This window comes from Pagrus major, chromosome 19, assembly GCF_040436345.1.
Source record: "Pagrus major chromosome 19, Pma_NU_1.0".
NCBI classification, from domain to species: Eukaryota; Metazoa; Chordata; class Actinopteri; order Spariformes; family Sparidae; genus Pagrus; species Pagrus major.
This window is the reverse complement of record NC_133233.1, coordinates 28,749,319-28,768,443: the sequence shown is the minus strand read 5'-3', so window position 1 is coordinate 28,768,443 and position 19,125 is coordinate 28,749,319. Positions and strand designations below refer to the sequence as shown.

The window sequence follows — 19,125 nt, the reverse complement described above, 5'->3', positions numbered from 1 at the left end:
TGCAGGTGTTTCATGAACCAAAGTACTGGACACAAAAGCTTTGACCAGATGAAAAGTCATCAAAGTTATTATGGGATGTATTTCAAGCTTCAAGACAATCGTCCAGCAGTTATTTATATATTTCAACTGAAGCATAGCGATGTTTGCTGGACTTCAGATGATGTTGTTGTTGTTGTAGTAATGTAGATGCTAAGAAAGCTGACTGAAGCGTGGTTGGGTGGAAACACGGTATCATGTGGTATTTAAAGCGGTGTCCCTTTTGATTACCGCTGTAAAAATGCTGCGTTGTGATGAATATAACAAACACCATAAGAGTGTGAGTCCAGCAGCACCACCGTCTGTGTGTCTGAAGATGGTTTAAAAGTGATGACGGAGCTTTTTGTAACTGTGACCTGTAGTTACCCAGGAAACACACCACTCTCTTCGGTTGTTGCAGTCGCTCCTGACCTACTGGCTGCTGCTTTTCTTGGGCTATACTTAGCCGGTTGTAGCTGCTGGAGTGTTACTAGGCTAGAGAGAGGCAGCAGCTGGATGTCTGAGGGGCGGGCTGCCCCTCCAAGACCAGCCTGGTTGTAAACGACACCTTGTAGAAAACAAGAAGTTCAGAATAAAAGAATCAAAACAACAGAAAATCCCAAATTCATACGGCTAGGTTTCTTTTCTTATATTCTCAGTGATAGTTACAGTTTCTTCTGCTTGAGATAGTTGGTCCAGCCTGTGGTGCACTGAACAGTAGACGGTGAACATTAACTCTCGCAGGTCATATTTATATGCGTGCCTGATGAAAAACAAATGTAAACGTGATGTTAGTGCTGCTTCAGTCTTTGGTTCTGGCTGCTCTCACATGTACAGGCTGCTTAAAAGCAGCAGGACGCTTCAGTGTATCATTTAAAGTTGCCCCCGGTGTCTTATCTTCATCCTGTTTTATTGTGTCTTCCTTTTGTATAATAATAATAATAATATTTTTTGTTGTTGTTGTTATTGACTTAAGCAAACAGCTGAGGTCACACATCCACACATGAATGCATCACCATCACCATGCACACTGTGTGTGTGTGTGTGTGTGTGTGTGTGTGTGTGTGTGTGTGTGTGTGTGTGTGTGTGTGTGTGTGTGTGTGTGTGTCTGTGTGTGTGTGTCTGTGTGTGTGTGTGCATCTCTGCCTCTCGCCCACACTGACTCATGGATTAAATGTATCAGAGGAGAAATATGCACCTGCATACTAGGCTTCTTGAAAAATCCATAAACACACACACACACACACACACACACACACACACACACACACACACACACACGTATGTAAAGGTACACACTTCTTGTGGAGGCTGCCTGTGTTCGGTGCTCTCTGGCTTTAGGCTTCCTCCCCTGAGTGCAGATCCATACGGGGAGCTATATGAGAGGGGGAGGAGGGTGAGGACAGGTTGGTGAGCTATAAATGAAACATCGTGAAGACAATAAAGAAAAAATTAAACCTTGTAAAAACTTTATAAAGTCAAACAGATGCCCTGAGGTGGAGCATCAGACTGTCGTATTTAATTTGTATTCTATTTGTTCTGTATGTTTGCATTTATCGATATTTGTTTATTTCGATACGTCGACAACACTGCTGTGTTTGTTCAAGAACTCCCCCGATGTATCAGGTGGCCAATATTGTGGCCTTTCACACATAAATCAGTACTGATGTACACTATTTGTTGACCGATGTGCATCAGTATGAAACCTTTTTGTAATATAATGCAGAAAAAATAATTGTGAAATCCCCAGTGAAGTTAGGAGTGTCATGACTCTCCAAATCCACGATTGAATTTGACTTTTGCTTTTCAGGTCACGATTCAATTCAATTTTCAATAAAGAAAAAAAGAAAATCAGCACTGACGTCTCTGCTATTGTTAGACTTTTTTGCCCTGACAACATTTTCATGTGGTGCACTTGAAGGCACCACGACATCCCTGATGATGCACATAGCATTCGCTGTACAAAGCAAGATTTCAGAGTCTAACGTGCACCTGAATGCACCATGAAGTTCCTCTGAGTGTGTCAAACTCCAGCACAGACTGACAGCAGAGAAGAGAAGCAGAGAAAAATCTACAGAGATGAACGACACCAAAACACGACAGAGATGCTCAGCAGAGTTTTTTATGAAATGACTTTCAGCACACTGTTTGTGTGGAGGAGAGTCTTATGAGATTTACTGGCCAAACAGAAATGATGCCCTCATTTGGAGCCGACCGACTGTTTCTGACTCAGACGTATTCTTATAACTACATTTACAGTAGTTGTACAAAGTGTGTAAGTGAGACACTTTATGAATCTGCGACTAAAAAACGTGACGTGCATGAACTCAGCAGTAACGACACACAACACTCTCTCTGCTCTCTCCAGCAGTTAACGTCACCACGATGTCAACAACAGGGAAATAAACCACAGTAAAACCACCTTCACCCGTGGACAGGATCGCTGTAAATGATCCCCAGATATACTGTGTATTAGACATTAATAACAGATTTATTGATCAGTAGGAATGACTGATTGAATGACTGCATTTGATTTCAGAACTGAAGAAAAATAAAATGTGTGTATATCAGCTGATTATGGATTTTTTTACTTCCTTATAATCGGTCATAAAAGTTGAATATCGCTCGGGCTCGACTTTATTCTCAGGTGTGTGTGTGTGTGTAGTGGAGATGATGGATTGCAGCTGCAGAGACGCTTCTGTTTGTAGAGAGGAAACTAAACCTGTGTGTGTGTGTGTGTGTGTGTGTGTGTGTGTGTGTGTGTGTGTGTGTGTGTGTGTGTGTGTGTGTGTGTGTGTGTGTGTGTGTGTGTGTGTGTGTGTGTGTTGAAGGTAAAGAGGAAAAAGACCAGAAGAAGGAAAGAAAAGTAAAAATGTCAATGAAAAACAAAAGGAGGAGAGGGTGGTGAGGAGCTGGAGGAAGAGCTGGATTGAGTTAAATTGTGTATGATGGATTGATGCAACACTTCTGTCTGTTTACAGTGTGTGTCCCACTGCAACTGGATGTACTCTCTGCACACACACACACACACACAGAAATGCGCTCCCTTCATTTTCACTTCATCATCTTGTGTGTGTGTGTGTGTGTGTGTGCGCTCATGTACGTTGGTGTGGCAGTGGCCTCTGAAGAGCCATTTCTCACCGATTACTGCTGCTTAATGTCACCACAATGTCACACAGCCTTCGGCCATTTTGGCTCAATTGAGATTAAATGCCACATCGGGCGGTGAGTTATACCTGCCAGGTCGGGGGGGGGACTGGCCCCCGTCACGGGGCTCGGGGGCCGGACGCAATCTCAGTTCAGTGAACACACCGGGGATTTGAGGATGAAACCACTCGATAGGATGGAGGGATTTACCTGCCAGGTGCGTCTCTGTTCACCTGTAGGTTGGTTTGAATATATAAAGTCCTGTCTGCAGAGAGTCGTGGTGTAAAATTTGAACAGTTGGAACAATAGAAAGTGCAGATATAGAGACTCAACAGTTTGCACTTCTCACTCAGTCATAGAAGGTTGTTGTTGTTGTTGTTGTTGTTGGAGATCAGCTGAAGAGTTGCAGTTCATTTAACAGACACGAGCTGCTCCAACAAAACTACTGAAATATTTTTATGTTTGGTTTAACTTAGTTATTTTAACCAAAAGTATATTTTCCTAAACCTAACCAAGACGTTTTGGGGCCTAAACCTAACTCAACGTTTCATATTTTTTACTGTGCAGCACTGTAGGTGAAGACAGAGCGTCATAGTGTGAAACTAAAGGCCACTGACCAAGCTGCTGTATTTGACGAGGTGGGAGGGAGAACATGTTGTTTGCGTCTTCCTTGCAACTAAAATTTAATTTATTTAATATTAACTGCAATATTGAATCAACTTTCAGCATTTTGTCCATGTGCTCATATTAATGTCCGATTGGGGAAAATCAATGTGCCTGAGCCTTAACAACTCTGCTGTCTGAATTTTATAAGCTGGAAAGACTTAATTAAAAGAGGCAAACGTGAAAGACGTAAATCCTTCAGTTCAGCAGAGACGCTGAACAGCCTGACGCTGAGTGCATGTTTGGAGTTGGTTTAAAGAAGACTCTTGTGTTATGTAGATAAAAGACGATCCCTGAGTGCTGCAGCATCTCTGCAGACATTCAAATGAGAAGATAGTTTAATCTGTGCGCCTTCATCCTGCACACGTCTGACTCTTTTGTCAGTTAATAATCAGAGACGTACTTTACTTGACTCCATGTTACGCAGCAGGGTGCTTTAAAGAACGAATAAATAAACAAATAAAGTAAAAACAAGACTTTATGGTAAACAGCTGGAGCTTCACACGCCGAGTGATATTTGTTAATATGTAAGTGTGAACCTCATTACCTGAATCACCTGTAGGTTTAGACAGAAGAAACATGAATGAAGCATTTCCTCTTCAGCTGCTGGTTTTGTTGTTTAAATAGTTTTTAAGCTCCATAGAAATGATTTGAGATGATTCATTGTTTTTTCCCGGGGCGAAAAATGTTTCCTGCGGTCAGACAGACACATAATCACTAACACTCGATTCCTCCTCCAGCAATTGTACAGCAGCTCTTTGTGTGCGTTAATCAAGGTGTGTTTGTGTGTCTGTGAGGTGTGTGTAGAAGGTTAAAACACACACAGATTGTTTTGTTGTTCAGTAAATTGCAGCATTCTTCTGACGTGTCGTGTAGCTTCTTTGGTTTCGTTGGTATTGATCCTGTTGAAGACAGAAAGAAGGAACACACCATCATACAAGTTTCAAAATAAAAGCAAACTGTATGAAACCGCTTGCAGGTGTTTTTAAAGTCTGATAGTGCAGGTCTAGATTAATGGATTTTTTCACTCGTGTCTTAATCTTTGTTAGTTAGTCAGAGACAGAGTTTCACAAAGTTTATAAAGTGTCTCCAACTCAACAACTCACTAAACTGACACATTTGTTAAGGGAGTCTGAGGACAAAGAAGTCGCCTATACTGGTTACTGTTTAGTGTATCTGTAAAATGTGACATGTTTAGTGTCAATAAAATGTTTCTTCTTCCATAAATTGAGTGTAAATGGTGAAATCAGTGTAAACAGTGTGTTCAAACAGCTGCTAAATGTTGGCAGGTAAGACTTTAGCACTTTAGACACAGAAGCAGACAGGCTGGTACAGCATATCTCCAGTTCAACAGGCAACAGAATCAAGTATTTTAAGCAAAAATAAGATCTTTTCCTCTGATACACCCTAACAAACGTATTTTGTGCCTAAACCTAACTCGACCATAAGCACAGCGTTGTCACAGAAACTAAATGTAAAGTTGCAACATAAATAAATGTGAAGTTTGGTGATTAGATTGACCAAACTGCCTCCGTTTCACCTCAGTTTTTGTTTCACGTCCTTCCCTCCTCTCACCCTTCAACTCTCCTTCACTTCCCCGGAGAGATGCCTCACAGTCTGAAAAAATCTGCCTGTTTGAGCTTCACATATGTCCAAGAATTGCAGGAAACAACAATATATAATCGATGTAGCTCGTAGTTGTCAGGTTTGATTGAATATTTAATTGAATGTTATCCAAATTTTGTCGGTGCAAGCTATTCAGTCTTCAACCATTTTAAATGTTCCTGCTGCAGCTCCCTTTTTGTAACCAATAGTCGAAGATGTTCGACTCAAAAGCTTTTCTTTCATATTGCCTTAAATAACTGCAATAAGAACAAACGGCACACCGGTGGCAGGTTAACTGACACAGGGTATCGACTGTTAAATCCCAGTTTTCCTTTTTGACGCAGTTGCAGCTCAGTTTGGGAAAGGCAGAGATTTTGGGAAAGCCTGAACCAGAGAGGAGCTGAAGTGAAAAGTAGGGCAACACCCTGTGTGAAATCCTGCGTCACCTCACCTCCTCCTCTTCCTCTTCACCCCGCTCTTACCCTTCCCCTCTCCTCTCTCCCCTCACTCCCCTCTCCTCTTCCTCTCTTCCTCCATCTTTCGATCTGTCAAAATCCCCAGCCTTCCTCTCTCCATCCCTCAGAAATCCCACGCCTTTATTGCTGCTTTTACACCTGAATGCCCCACGGGTGCTGGTAGCTGTAGCGAGCTTTAGACACGCACACACACAGTAACACACACGTCCTGCATTCGACTTCATACTGCTAAACAAACTCTATTAAAAAGAGAAGGGAGCTGTTCAGGTGGATAAAAGCAGACATGTTTTTACTCCCTCTCCTCCAACTCTTTCTCTGCCTCATAAAATGTGATCCTGACGGAGGCAGGAGAGCGGAGAAGCTCGGTTTCAGCTCCGTCTGACTCTGGTATGAAGCCGTAACCCATATCAGAAAGACATCTTAATTTGGCTGGAACAGCACATTGTCAGGGTTACGTATATTGTCCTAGCTCAGTCAGTCAGTATTGGCAAAAGGTTGGCAGATATGCACAAACAAAACCACCATATATACATGTTTTATATAGGCTACATTTGAGGTGTTTGTTATGTATATTAATGGCATCTAATACAACAGTTCTGCAGTAAAAGTGTCCATCATTAATGTTATAATGTTCATTTACTCTTGACACGGAGGCTGCAGCTCTGTGTGTCAATCTAATCTGTGTAAACCGTCTTAAAATCTTAATATCACACAGACAACTGTTGCTTGTTACATAATAATAGTGCATGCAAACAGTTTCCCTATTCCCTATTTGTGAGGGAAGATTCTTGTTGTCGCTCTAAACGCCAAAGACCAAAATGCTTCAAAGCCTTTAGTCCCACAAATGTTAAGTTATTGAGAAAAATCTTTAAAACTTACATTGTTTACTTTTGAAATTCTTGCCAACAATCTTAACTTTTGTTTGTTTTGTGCATGTTTTAACCAAATGGATATTATTCTGTAACCAACAAACAAACCAACCAACAAACCAATCAATCAACCACACACCAACAATTTTTCCAATCCCATGTTGATATAAAACTGTATCATCTGCATAGAAATGTATATTGAGGTACTTCCAAGGAAGGATAACGTTTTTTTTATGTGTTACGTTAATTGTAATGGACCAAGAATCCAAGGATAGACCCTGGGGACCATCCCATCAGTACTGCTGTCAGAAGAAGAGGGGCTGTCCTTGTTGTTCAGTTTACGCTCATACTCCTATCTGTGGGTAGATGAGGTTTTTGGGTGGGTTATGAAGTCTTAAACATCTAGTATTTTACTGATCTTATGTCGCCAGTATCATTACTCAGTGTCCTTCTGGGGACTCTAAATGGCCATTGTTGGTGTCTGCTTAAGCAAATATAGTAGTAGTAGAATATAAAATTGTGTTGCCATCATCTCTGCAGTTGTAACAGAATGTGCTTGTTACTCACCAAATACAGGTTACGGCATATATTTCAATTTAAAATTGAATTTAAAACAAACAAGGCCTGCAAACAGAGGTTTGTGCCTTCTGAACATTTTAGAGACTAATTTTGTCTTTTTCAGTAGTAAACTCTGAACCATTATCTTTCAGAAGAGGCCAACAACAAGGCTGTAATCCGAAGAGTTCACAGTTAACATTTTATACTGGGCAGGTCATTTCTGGCCTCAACAAGTGAGTAATCAAAACATTGGACATATCTATATCGAACAGCCGGAGAAAGAGAGAGTGAGAACTGGACTCTGTAACATCAGATCCTTTCCTTCTCTCTTCTCTTTGGTCTCTTTTAGTCCTCCATCATCACCAGCCAGTACTGAAGTGTGAGTATTGATTCCTGACTTTTTGAAGCCCTCAAAATTTCAAACCGTCATCCTGCACTTCCCTCAGAAGCTGCCAACATGCAGAGCTGCTCAGCTTTAAAAATAGCACATTACGAAATCGAAGATCAAGTTTTTGGGGGTCAAAAAAGCACAACAAATGCATGAATCTTCTCTGGAAGTTACTGGCATTAAACTTCAATATGGAGTATTATTACAAAAACACGTCATTTGAGGACCTGTGGTTGTATTTTTGAGGATCGAATCACCTGTGGTTTGTAAGTACAGACTGATAGACTGCAGGAGGAGGGTTTTTTGGAAATGGATATGGAGTTTTTTCATATATATATAAATATATATCATGTCACTGTGTTACAGTGCAACTATACATCACTTACAACACAAGAAATACAGAACTTCTACCTCTTTTTCCTGAATCTCATTCGTGATAGAGATAGAAGATTCTCTGAAAGGTAGAGCTGCAAAGCGTCATTGATTTCATGATTAGGTTGACTATTGATTCAGTCAGAGATATTTCAGTTAGAATAAAAGTTTGGTTTGAATAGGACAGAAATTTTGAGAGAAAAATATTACAAGGAACTTTCCTTTTTTTGTTGTTGATTCTGGCTGTCCCCGCAGAGGCTGTGAAAGACGGTAAACTGTTTTAGTTCACATCACACCTGAGATATTTAGATGTTTGAGCAACTCAAACTGGGTCCAGGAGTTGAATAAGTTTTAGCTCACAAACACAAAACTATGTTTTAAAAAACAAACTTGAAGGAGTGAGAGTTTTAGTTTTAAACTTTAACAAGCTACAACACTAATTTATTGGCTTTCAACAATATTTCCCACGAGTCCTTGCTGCTGGCAGGCCATTAAATCCTGGGTGCTGTTCGTGCTGAATCATATCGTCTTGATTATGCATAGATCTCAAATTACTGTTGATTGTTTTATCAGAGGAAAGGAAACTTATAAATTAAAAGTGTAAACATGTCTTTGCACTCAGCGACTCGTCATCCTGACTCGTGAGTTTGCATCAGGATTCCAGGAAATGTTTGAAATGTTTAATGTATTTTCATCAGATTACGTCGCTGATCAGTGGTTTGTGGATGGAATGATCTGATTTTGGAGACGAAGTACTCGTCCATAAAGTGCTGCAGTGAGATGCTGCTGATCGTGGATTTAATAGCTACACGATGCAGTATTTTCCCTTTCCTTTGTGCTGTTATTTTCTGGTACTTTGTTTTGTTTGTTAGTTTTTCTTCTATTCTTGGAAATGTGGGTCTGATGCAATGATGATACACTATCCTCCTCCACACAGACACACACACACACACAGTCTCTCTCACACACACACACACACCCTCTGCATGATGAAATTCATTGACTGAAGAAGGCAATGTGATGTAAGGACAACAGCTGAAAACGAGAGGAGAGAGAGGAGGAAGCTGAGGAGATGGAGAATGAAAGGAGGATGAAGGAGGAAGAGGAGGCGGTGGAGAAGCAATACGCAGATTGTAGTAGAGAGATTTGATTGATTTAGGAGGAGTGAAGAAGGAAGAGGAGGGAAGGAAGCAGGAAAATGTCCAGTTTTAGTCCGTCTTTCATGAACATAAACAAGACATTATAGTTTCTGTGACACCTGGGTGCTCCAATTAACCGGTCACTGAAATATACTGACGCTTTGACCCGACCTGCCAACCCAGAGTGTCGGTATTTGACGAGTTCGACTTTCTTTCAACTTGGACCTTTAAGCAGTGAACTGCAGTGTAATGTGACAACTCAACACGTTCACAGTAAATTCATGTACTGATGTACTTCAGCTGAGTACAGTTTGGAGGTAAAAGTACTTTGACTTTGGAGTTACAGACATTTTACATTATTTTTCCAAACTGCTGTCAGAGATGAAAGTAACCAGATACGAGCTGTGGCTTCAGGGCACAAAGACCTCAGTACAAACTGAATTGTTGATTGTTAGCGACTCCTAAAACAACATGACCGTCGCAGCGTGCCACAGGTAGGTGCACCGAACCTTCGTCATACCATCGCTGTTTGTTTGGGTTTTAGGCAGCAGAAGGATCTGGTTAAGTTCAGACACTAAAACTAATTCTAGTACCTTGTAAATTAAGTTAAATTTATACATGTGTTAAGTACGGAAATGTAGTTACGTTACAACAACTTACCTACGTTACCAAGTTAAGAGAACTCACCACTGCCTTTTTGTTCCATGCTTCCTACAAGCAGCGGTCTCCTGAATGAAAGTCCTGCGCTTGTTTGACCCAGCCTCTGTTGCTTTTTATAGTACTTCACCTGACTTCCTCCTTTGCTGCTGTAATAATAACCCTGACCACTAGAGGTCACCGCCTAACACCAAAAGTAAATATGGGTCGTAATGAGCTCTTTAACTGTCGACTTTGATGGTTGTTTTTCATGATAACCCCGCCCCCAGCCCCTGACACAAGTGGTTGACAAGTGGCACTTACACCCCTTTTCGACCAAAGACTGTTCAGGCGCTGGCTCAGAACCAGCACCTGAACAGTCTTTGGCCGAAAGGGGGTGTAAGTGGTGTGTCCCCTCTGAGTTGCTGTAAGGCAGGAGGTGAAAATGCAAAGATGTTTGTTGCTGCTCAATGCACAAACGTCACGTCTTCATGTCCTGTTCTGTTGACGTGAACCAACGATGGGTTGTCGATTGGTAGCGGCTGTGTTTCTCAGTGCGTTTTTCTCATTGGTGCCGTTATTTGCATTTTCTTAACTAACTTTGTTTCTGAACAAAGCTCAGTTACGGACATGTGGTGCAGAGACAAAGACCATTTTAAACACAGAACGGGGATGTATGTCGGCGGTAACGGGAGTTTTCTCTGCTGGGTGAGACCGTCGAATGTTGCGGTGGGAAACAGCGGTGAGCTAAGGAGCGACACTGAGACGGGACACGATCTCAAAACCAGAAACACATCGTAACCCATATGACCAAGTCCTACTGATGTCCTACAGAAACAACATTTTGACCGATGATCGGCTGATGCTGCTTCCAGCAATCACTGATCAGCCCCAAAAATCCTGATCAGAGCGTTGGGAGTTGCTGGTCCACAACCTCGTGTGGATCAATGTCAGTCCTCCCCTCAATTATTTTGAAGTGGACTCGTTTCATCGCCTCTCACTGAAGGACTCCCTCTCATCTCCTCTCTGTATGAGTCACACTATTTTTTCCCTCTCTTGTGTTTTCTGTACTCTCCTAAATTTCCTTCACTCTGTTTCCTCCCGTTTCTCTTCTCTCTCGACTCTTCAGCAGATTGCCAACCAGTCTATTGATTCGCTCCTCTCAAAATCACTGCCTCTCATTTTCCCCGGCCCGGCCGTATTGATGTTTGTGCGTCCGAGTGGTTTTCTGTGTTTCTGTCGTCCTCTCCTCCTCTGCAGTGCTGCGATGGTGAGACGATTAATGAGAGAAACTGAGTCTGTTGACGGCGCGAGGAGGCAGCTGAAACCTCAAACGCATGAAGAGGGAAACTCTCGCGGCCAGAGGCATAAAACTCTGCGTGGATTCATGACTTGACTCCGTCAGACAGAAACCTGTACATGCTTTATTGTGTTCAGATTCATGAAGTCGCACATACGACTGGTTCTATTTATAATTCTGTTATTGCACGAGTCTCATTGCTCCATATTAATGGACACAAACACCTCATCAGTTCATCAGCCGCTCCACCTCTTATTAGACCTGTAAATGAGAAGAAGACGATGAAAAGAAGATGAAAAAGATGTAGAAGAAGACGAAGAAGCAGACGACGTCGAAGAAGAAGACGAACACGATGAAGACGAAGAAGAAGACAAAGTAGAAGAAGATGAAGGAGAAGAGTAGAAGACAATGAAGGAGTAGAAGAAGACAAAGAAGAAGAACAAGACGAAGAAGACGACAAAGGAGAAGGAGAAGACGAAGAAGATGAAGATGAAGATGAAGTAGAAGAGGAAGAGGAAGAAGACGACAAAGGAGAAGAAGGAGAAGACGAAGAAGATGAAGATGAAGAAGCAGAGTTCACTGGTTGTGTTGCATCAGGCAACAGAACAGTTGTACAGTGGTGGTTCATGTAGCTGTCTTCAGTCTGAGTACTGGTGAGGTGAACACCATCACTGCTGTCACGTTCTACTACGACATGGATAACGACGCCGTCAGTACAGTCGTTAGTGCAGGTTGATCCATATTTTTTTCTATCGATATCAGTTATTAGTAATCCAGGAGAGCGGTAACAGATGATGGATTCAATGTCGCCGTATCTGTTCACATTTGAACGTCACCCTCACAGCTCACGTTATCTCTGGCCTGCGTGTGATCACTTTGCCTAATGAGCTTTATAAGACGTGTCCGTCGCTGTGACGTAGTGTTGACGCATCAAAATAAATGCAGAAATGAAACAGAAGCTGGATTAATGGATGTTTCAGGTTTTGTTCCGATCCTGTCAGAAGTGAGATTCTGTTCATACGGACGGACCAACAGAACTTTACATCCTCAGGATTCCCTCTGGACGTGTCGAACACAGGATGAAGAGGAAATATCAGGGGGAAAGGAGACGTGAGGGAGAATCTGGAGAACGAGGAGAAACACTGGAGGCGTAACGACGGTGGCAATTTAATAACCAGTCGTCCTCCTCGTTTCTTCCTCTTCCTCTTCCTCCTCCTCTTCCTCCTCTCTCCGGCGCTCCTCGTTCCCCTCCTCGCTGTCTGTCGGTGCGACGGACTGAAACGGGAGATCACAGCCGAGTGTGTGCTGCACGGGAGGGAACTCCACACACACACACACACACACACACACACACACACACACACACACACACACACACACACACACACACACACACACACACAGTCAGAGTTTGGTGATATGTGAGGACAGTTTCATCTCCTCGCTGTCTCATTAGTGTGTGTGCTCAGAGGGAAGAAATTAGGGTTTAGAAACAGCAGATTTACAAAGAAACTCCTCCTTACTGTTGTAGTGTGTGTGTGTGTGTGTGTGTATGTGTGTGTGTGTGTGTGTGTGTGTGTCGTGTCTTTGAGTGAGAAATATGAATGTGAGTCATTTATTTTTTTTAGCAGCAGCAGCAGTGTGTTTTTTCTGTTCTTCCCTCTGTGAGCGTGGCCTTAACGTCACAGCTTAATCACCTTTAATTACTCTTGAACTGCGCCGTGATTGGTCGATGCCGGGTCTCGAGCTCTGACAGCTAATTGGTCGCGAGCCTGACGAGTGGGCGAGGCTTTTTGAGTCATTGCAGCCAATTAACAAGACAAGAGACAGGCAAACGAGCTCGTTAAGGCTGGTGGGTCAGTGAGGGAGATTTCCAAGGTCGCACACACACACACACACACACACACACACACACACACACACACACACACACACACACGTTAACAGTAACAGTAACAGAAAGAGGGGTGTGTAAACGAAGACGTCCCATTGGTCCTTTTGAAGATGTCTGGCGCTCACACACACACAGCAGGAGGGCAGAGGGAGGTTCTTATTGCAGTATTGTGTGTGTGTGTGTGTGTGTGTGTGTGTGTGTGTGTGTGTGTGGCCTTCAGAGGTCTTCCAGCAGCAGTCTCAGTTTCAGATTGAATCGTACCCTCATGTCGGCTTGTGTTCAGACAGAAGTCAGATTAAAAGTTTAAAGGCGCCGTGAACAAGAAGCACAAACTCCTTCTGAGCATCTTCACCAACCTTCTAGAAATTACTTTTATATAGAAATAATGTACAACAGCAGACGAGCTGCATGGAGACATCTGATGTTTAAATCATCTCCAGCTGCTTCAGATGTTCAGCAGAATGCTGCAACTCTGTTTTACTGTGAAGCTCCAGAAATGTTCGGTGGACTACGAGACTTTCCATCAACATTTTTGGGTGATAGTTCCTTAAATTTGGTTATTTTCTATTAACAGAATATGAAAAAGCGTTAATGAAGCAAGTCTTAAACACATTAATACCGAACACGACAGTAAAATGTTTACCGACAGCATATTTTACACTTCCTTGTGGTTACACTGTTCTGGAAGCACTCGGTTAAGATCTTTTCTTTTTCTACTAAAAGCCCTCAGTGACTTGAGACAGAGAGTTTTTATTAGCATTGAACCGAACCGTCCCGACAGAGCTGCTGCTGCATCACACAAGTATTGTTTGTGAAACATGAAGAAGCATAAAGGTGAGCTCAGAGATCAGGGACCAGACGAGGAGAAGGATCAATATCCTGTATTGTTCTCAGATGATTGTTATAGACTGATGCATTGTTTCGGCAGCGTGCACTTCTGACAGCACTGCCGATAAAGATTCTTAAAACTGATGAAGAAAGAAGACAATGAAGGACGCGAGAGAGGAGGAAGTGAGGGTTTAGGAAGAAATAGAAACGAGAGGACGACAGAGTGAAGATCACTTCTCAGCTTTCATGCTTTGGGACTGACTTTAGATGTTAAGGTGAAGGTAACCTGACGGATAAATAATGAACATGAGGACTGATATCTTGTTAAGGTTTAATTTGCAAAATCCAGGAAGTGAGTCAGTAGGAAATTAGTTCAATTAAATCGCTGTCCCTGAATTAGTTTAATCTGCTGAGTGTAAACTGCTTTAAAAAGACGCTCAGGGTGGGAAACTCAAACGCGAGGATAAAGTTATGCTGCTGTGTTCCAGGTTCAGTCGTCGTGACCGGTCTTGAAATAAATTCACGACTCCTCTTTGAGTAAAAGCGCAGTTGGTTCTGAGACGAGGCTTCAGAAAGACCGATCTGAAGCTCTCCAACACGACTGTGGCATTTACATAGTCTGAAAATTCAACAGTGTGAGTTTAATAAAACACTGAAAAGCTGTTTGGTTAAAAAGGGCATCAGAGCGACACGACTGCAACCAAAAATAAGTTTGTTGAGGAGATTTAAGTTTCATCAGTTTGACTCTCGTGTCGCTGACTCTGTTTATGTTGTTCTGTTGGTGCTACCTTTTATGAAAAGCAATAAAAGAGAAGAAGGAAGAGAGCGGAGGACGACTGCACTGTAAATGCCACGAGGAGGAACAGAAAGTGATGCAGAGGAAGACATAGTGTTGTAAACGAGGCCTGTAGCGCTCTTGAACGTGCATGAATAATTGATGAGGAGACGAAGCCAGAGGAGACTGTGGCACTTTGGAAAACACACAGGACGTTTCAGCGGCACGTTCAGATGCTTCTCTCGCCGTTAATCACACACATGCAGGAACAACGGGTCGCTGCAGGACGCAGGAGGAGAGACTGAAAGAGATAAAATGAGAGGATTTGACAGCGCGGGCTGGTGTTGAGACACACACACACACACACACTCAGCAGGCGGGCAGAGGACGAATTAAGGGAGGCAGGGAGGGACAAACGAGGCAGATGAGGGGGGTTAAGGGGAAGAATCACAACGCAGCGACGTAATTGGCTGAATTAGCATGAAATGAAGCAGCGGGATGTGTGAGATGCAGATATCGTCCTTCACGACTCTACCCCACCCTGCTGAAGTGTCCTTGAGCAAGACTCTGAATCCCTGTGACCTGCAGCGAGCCGTGATGTACGACGGCAGATTAAAGATGATCCGTGTGTAAATATGATCAGAGCAAAACAAAGACATGAGACGTCCACAGAAAACAGAGTTTAGTTGCTGCTGATTTTCCCCAGCGACTGTCAGAGCTGTTTCCAACTTGAAGTGTGGGCCAAGTCCAAGTCAATCAAACGAGTCAGAGTCTACTGTCAAGTCCGTCAGGACACGTCAGAGTCAGTCTCAGAGTATTGGTGAGATCAGTTCAAGTCATAAGTCAAGAAAATCATTGAATATCAAGTCAGGTTTATGAAATTGTAAGTCGTGACGTGTCCCGACGGACTTGACCGAAGACTCTGACCTGTTTGATGGACTTGGACTTGGCCCACACTTCAAGTTAGAAACAGTTCTGTCAGTCCCCGGGGAAAATCGTGGACGTCTTTCATGTCTCTGTGTTGCAAGTTTTGTAAGGAATTGAACTCGACGGACATGAAAGTTGACTACGTTAAACTTTCTTTAACAAGACAAGAGACTTGACTTGGTCAGAGACTTGATGTGAGACTTAACTCAGTTGTGAAGTCCAAGTCCATCGCTGAGTAAACCAGGAAGTCAAAGTCAAGATCAGTCAAATCCAAGTCGAGTCATAAATGACTCAAGATGCGTCTGATACAAGTCTCTGCTTAATTGAAAAATGTCCACGCTGAGTCTCACAAGTGCATCGAAGTCATTCATCTTTTGCAGAGCAGCCAATCAGAGCGCTCCGTGTAACCCTATCTGCCTTCACAGCTGATTCAAGGCAACAGCTGTTGTTGTTTGGTGTCGGGGCATTAAAATGTAACGCTGTGTGAGGAGAGAGGAGCTCAGCCGGTCCTCCCTGGAGAAATAAAAGGTTTGACAAGAAAAAGAGCTGAACTGAGTCGACTGCTGTTTGTTGTGTCGCTGCAGGCGAGCGACTCCGCGAAAAACTGATAAACCTCCACAAAGAGAGAGGGCCGAGCGAGAGAGAGAGAGAGAGAGAGAGAGAGAGAGGTGAAGGAGATGGTGTGTGTGTGTGTGTGTGTGTGTGTGTGTGTGTGTGTGTGTGTGTTCAGCCCTGATGATGCTGCTGAAGTTTACATCATCAGTTCACACACACATAAACTCACTTTTCATCTTCTCACTTTTTATTTTTGCATGGACGGTTGCCACAGAAACACTTATCTGGTGATGTGTGGGGATTTCGTGTGTGTGTGTGTGTGTGTGTGTGTGTGTGTGTGAGTGTGTGAGTGTGTGAGTGTGAATGTATAAATAGCAGGTTAAGTGGTTTTATTTCTTCATCTCGTCTGACATTTGAAAGTAACTGAGAGTAAACTGACTCAGCCACCGTTTGTCACGGCTCGGTCTAACTTCTGTGTTGAGGGATGGAAATGTTGTGCACCTGTGGACTTCTGTAATGTTCCTGTAAACACTGTCGTCACTGTAACTGAATCGTTTTCTACCTCCGCGCTCGTCATTTCCTTTGGTAAGGCTGGTGAAGAAACGGTGGACAAATTTAGGGAAGAAGCTGAATAAATGAGTGTTGAAGCACAACAAGTACCGATGCTTCTGAAAGTAGACGACCTTTGCAGTGCGACAAAATGGATTTCTTCATTGCAGATGCCAGTTTCTGGCAAGTTTGGAGATTTTCTCCTACGAAACAAAGAAGTGAGGGAGGAAACAAACTGCAGCTAACAGTGTGAAGCAGCAATAATCACAAAGCAAACAGATACAAAAGAGTCGTGAAGAAAAGGACCTGTTAAAGCCCCCGAAGTGTTTTTCTTCACTTCAATTTTCCCTTTATCTGTTAGAAACACTTGAGTCACCTTGATAATCTAATACTACAATACCCATGAGCCTCAGCTGCTGCTGTTAAGATGAATTAAGATTCACTCGACTGCACAACGTATAAATCAGGAAGTTGGTCAGTTTCAACTGATCCAACCATTGAACCAGTAACCACCACATCACCAGACTCCCTTAACAAATGTGGTGATTTTAAGAGTTGTTGGGTTCAAACAAACTTTATAACGTAGTGAAACTCTGTCTCTGACAGACTCTGAATCATTGTCTCCTTCTTGTAAATTCAGCATTAAATGAAAACAGTAAGTTGTGTGTTTCCTTGTAAAAAGTGTCAGTTTGTGGCAGCATGGCTGCACCAGCCTGTCGGCTTCTGTGTCTAAAGTGCTAAAGTCTGACCTGCCAACATTTAGCAGCTGTTTGAACACACTGTTTACACTGATTTCACCATTTACACTCAATTTATGAAAGAAGAAACATTTTATTGATCTAAACATGTCACATTTTACAGATACACTAAACAGTAACCAGTATAGGCGACTTCTTTGTCCCCAGACTCCCTTAACAAATGTGTCAGTTTAGTGAGTTGTTGAGTTGGAGACACTTTATAAACTGTGTGAAACTCTGTCTCTGACTGATTCTGACTTATTTGTTCCTTCTTGTGAATTCAGCAAATGTTCTGCATGAACTTCTTTCTGTCTTTGTGTAGAAACATGGAGTCTGTTTGTCTCGGTGATGTATTTGTATATAGAGCGGGGAAGTAAGAAGAAGCATGTTAACACCAGGTGTGAACTGGTGTGAAACTGATTTAAGAGCTGTCCATCACTTAAGACAGATGAGAGTACACCTTGACCTCTCTTCTTTAATTTTGATATATACAGAGCAGCAGGATTCAAGCAGGAGTTTCACATCGACACCCAAAATAACTTCTCCCGTTTTGTAGAAATGGAGTGAAACCCCTTCTTTCTCCCCTGAAGGCTTCATCCCTCTCAAGCTACAAACGTGTTAATAGTAACTGAAATATTCATTTGAATTGAAGTGACCAACCCTGAAGAGGTGAGCCCTCCATCCTTCCTTCTGCTTTCGTTCCTCCTGCGGTCCGACTCTCAGATGTGTCGGTGCTTCCTGCTGCTCTGCTCTCGTCTCCTGACAAATGGAAAGACTGGAACGGCGTGGAGCGCTCCTCATGTTCAGTTTATTATCTACCTGAGCACCTCTCATCCTCCTGCTTCCCTCGCTCTCCATCTCCATCTCCATCCTCCTCTCTCCTCTCTCTCTCCTACACTCAAAGGCCTCCATGAATTTCAGTCTGACAGCATCCCACTGCCTGAGCCCCTCCGTCTTTTTCATCTCACACCAGAAAACCTCATTTTCTGTGTCTGAGCCGCTCTGCCGGCCACCTCCAGGTTTCCCTCCGTCGCTTCATCTCTTTCCTCCCACTTTCAACGGCTCTTTACCTTCGATTTTTCCTGCGTCCTGCTGTCCGGGGCGACGTTTCTTTTTTAACTACACACCACTGTGGATGTTCTGCACTAACATGTGCTTCTGCTTCCACTGGTTTAACATCCAGCTACACTGTAAGAATACAGGACATTATCCTGAGTACTTTTCTTGTCAGGTCAGTGAAAACATCGCCCTCATGCTTACAATGTTACGCTGTGATCCATCGCCTTAAAGCAGATATAGACCCGAAATACTCACATCTTCTGTTTGTACTAAGGATCCAGGTTCTAGTTGAATAAAAAGATTTGCTACAGGTACAATTTTTAACAGTTTGCACGATCCTCTCTGTCCTAAAACTGGCTTCCTTGACACACCTGTCGCTCAATAGCAAAAACATTGAAATACCATCCATCTGTTATCTGAAATTGCTTAGTTATTGGAGGGCTGTGGGTTCTGGAGATCTGGAGGTGACCCAGCAGACTTTTAGAGCTTTTCCACTGGCACTTTTGTCCAGGCCGAGCCAAATCGTGCTGAGTTGTTGTGTTTCCATTACTCGTTGCCGAGCCGGGCCGAGACGTGCCCGAGGTCGACCTTGAGATCTCGAGATTGCGGTTAAAGCGAGCCAGACTCGCCTCC

At 43.0% G+C, this 19,125-nt stretch overlaps 1 protein-coding gene across 1 annotated transcript in view; it reads left to right on the top strand.

Annotated features, from left to right (window-relative positions):
- Positions 1-19,125, top strand: part of lyrm4 (LYR motif containing 4) — a 41,763-nt gene that overhangs the window by 14,949 nt on the left and 7,689 nt on the right. The window lies entirely within an intron of this gene.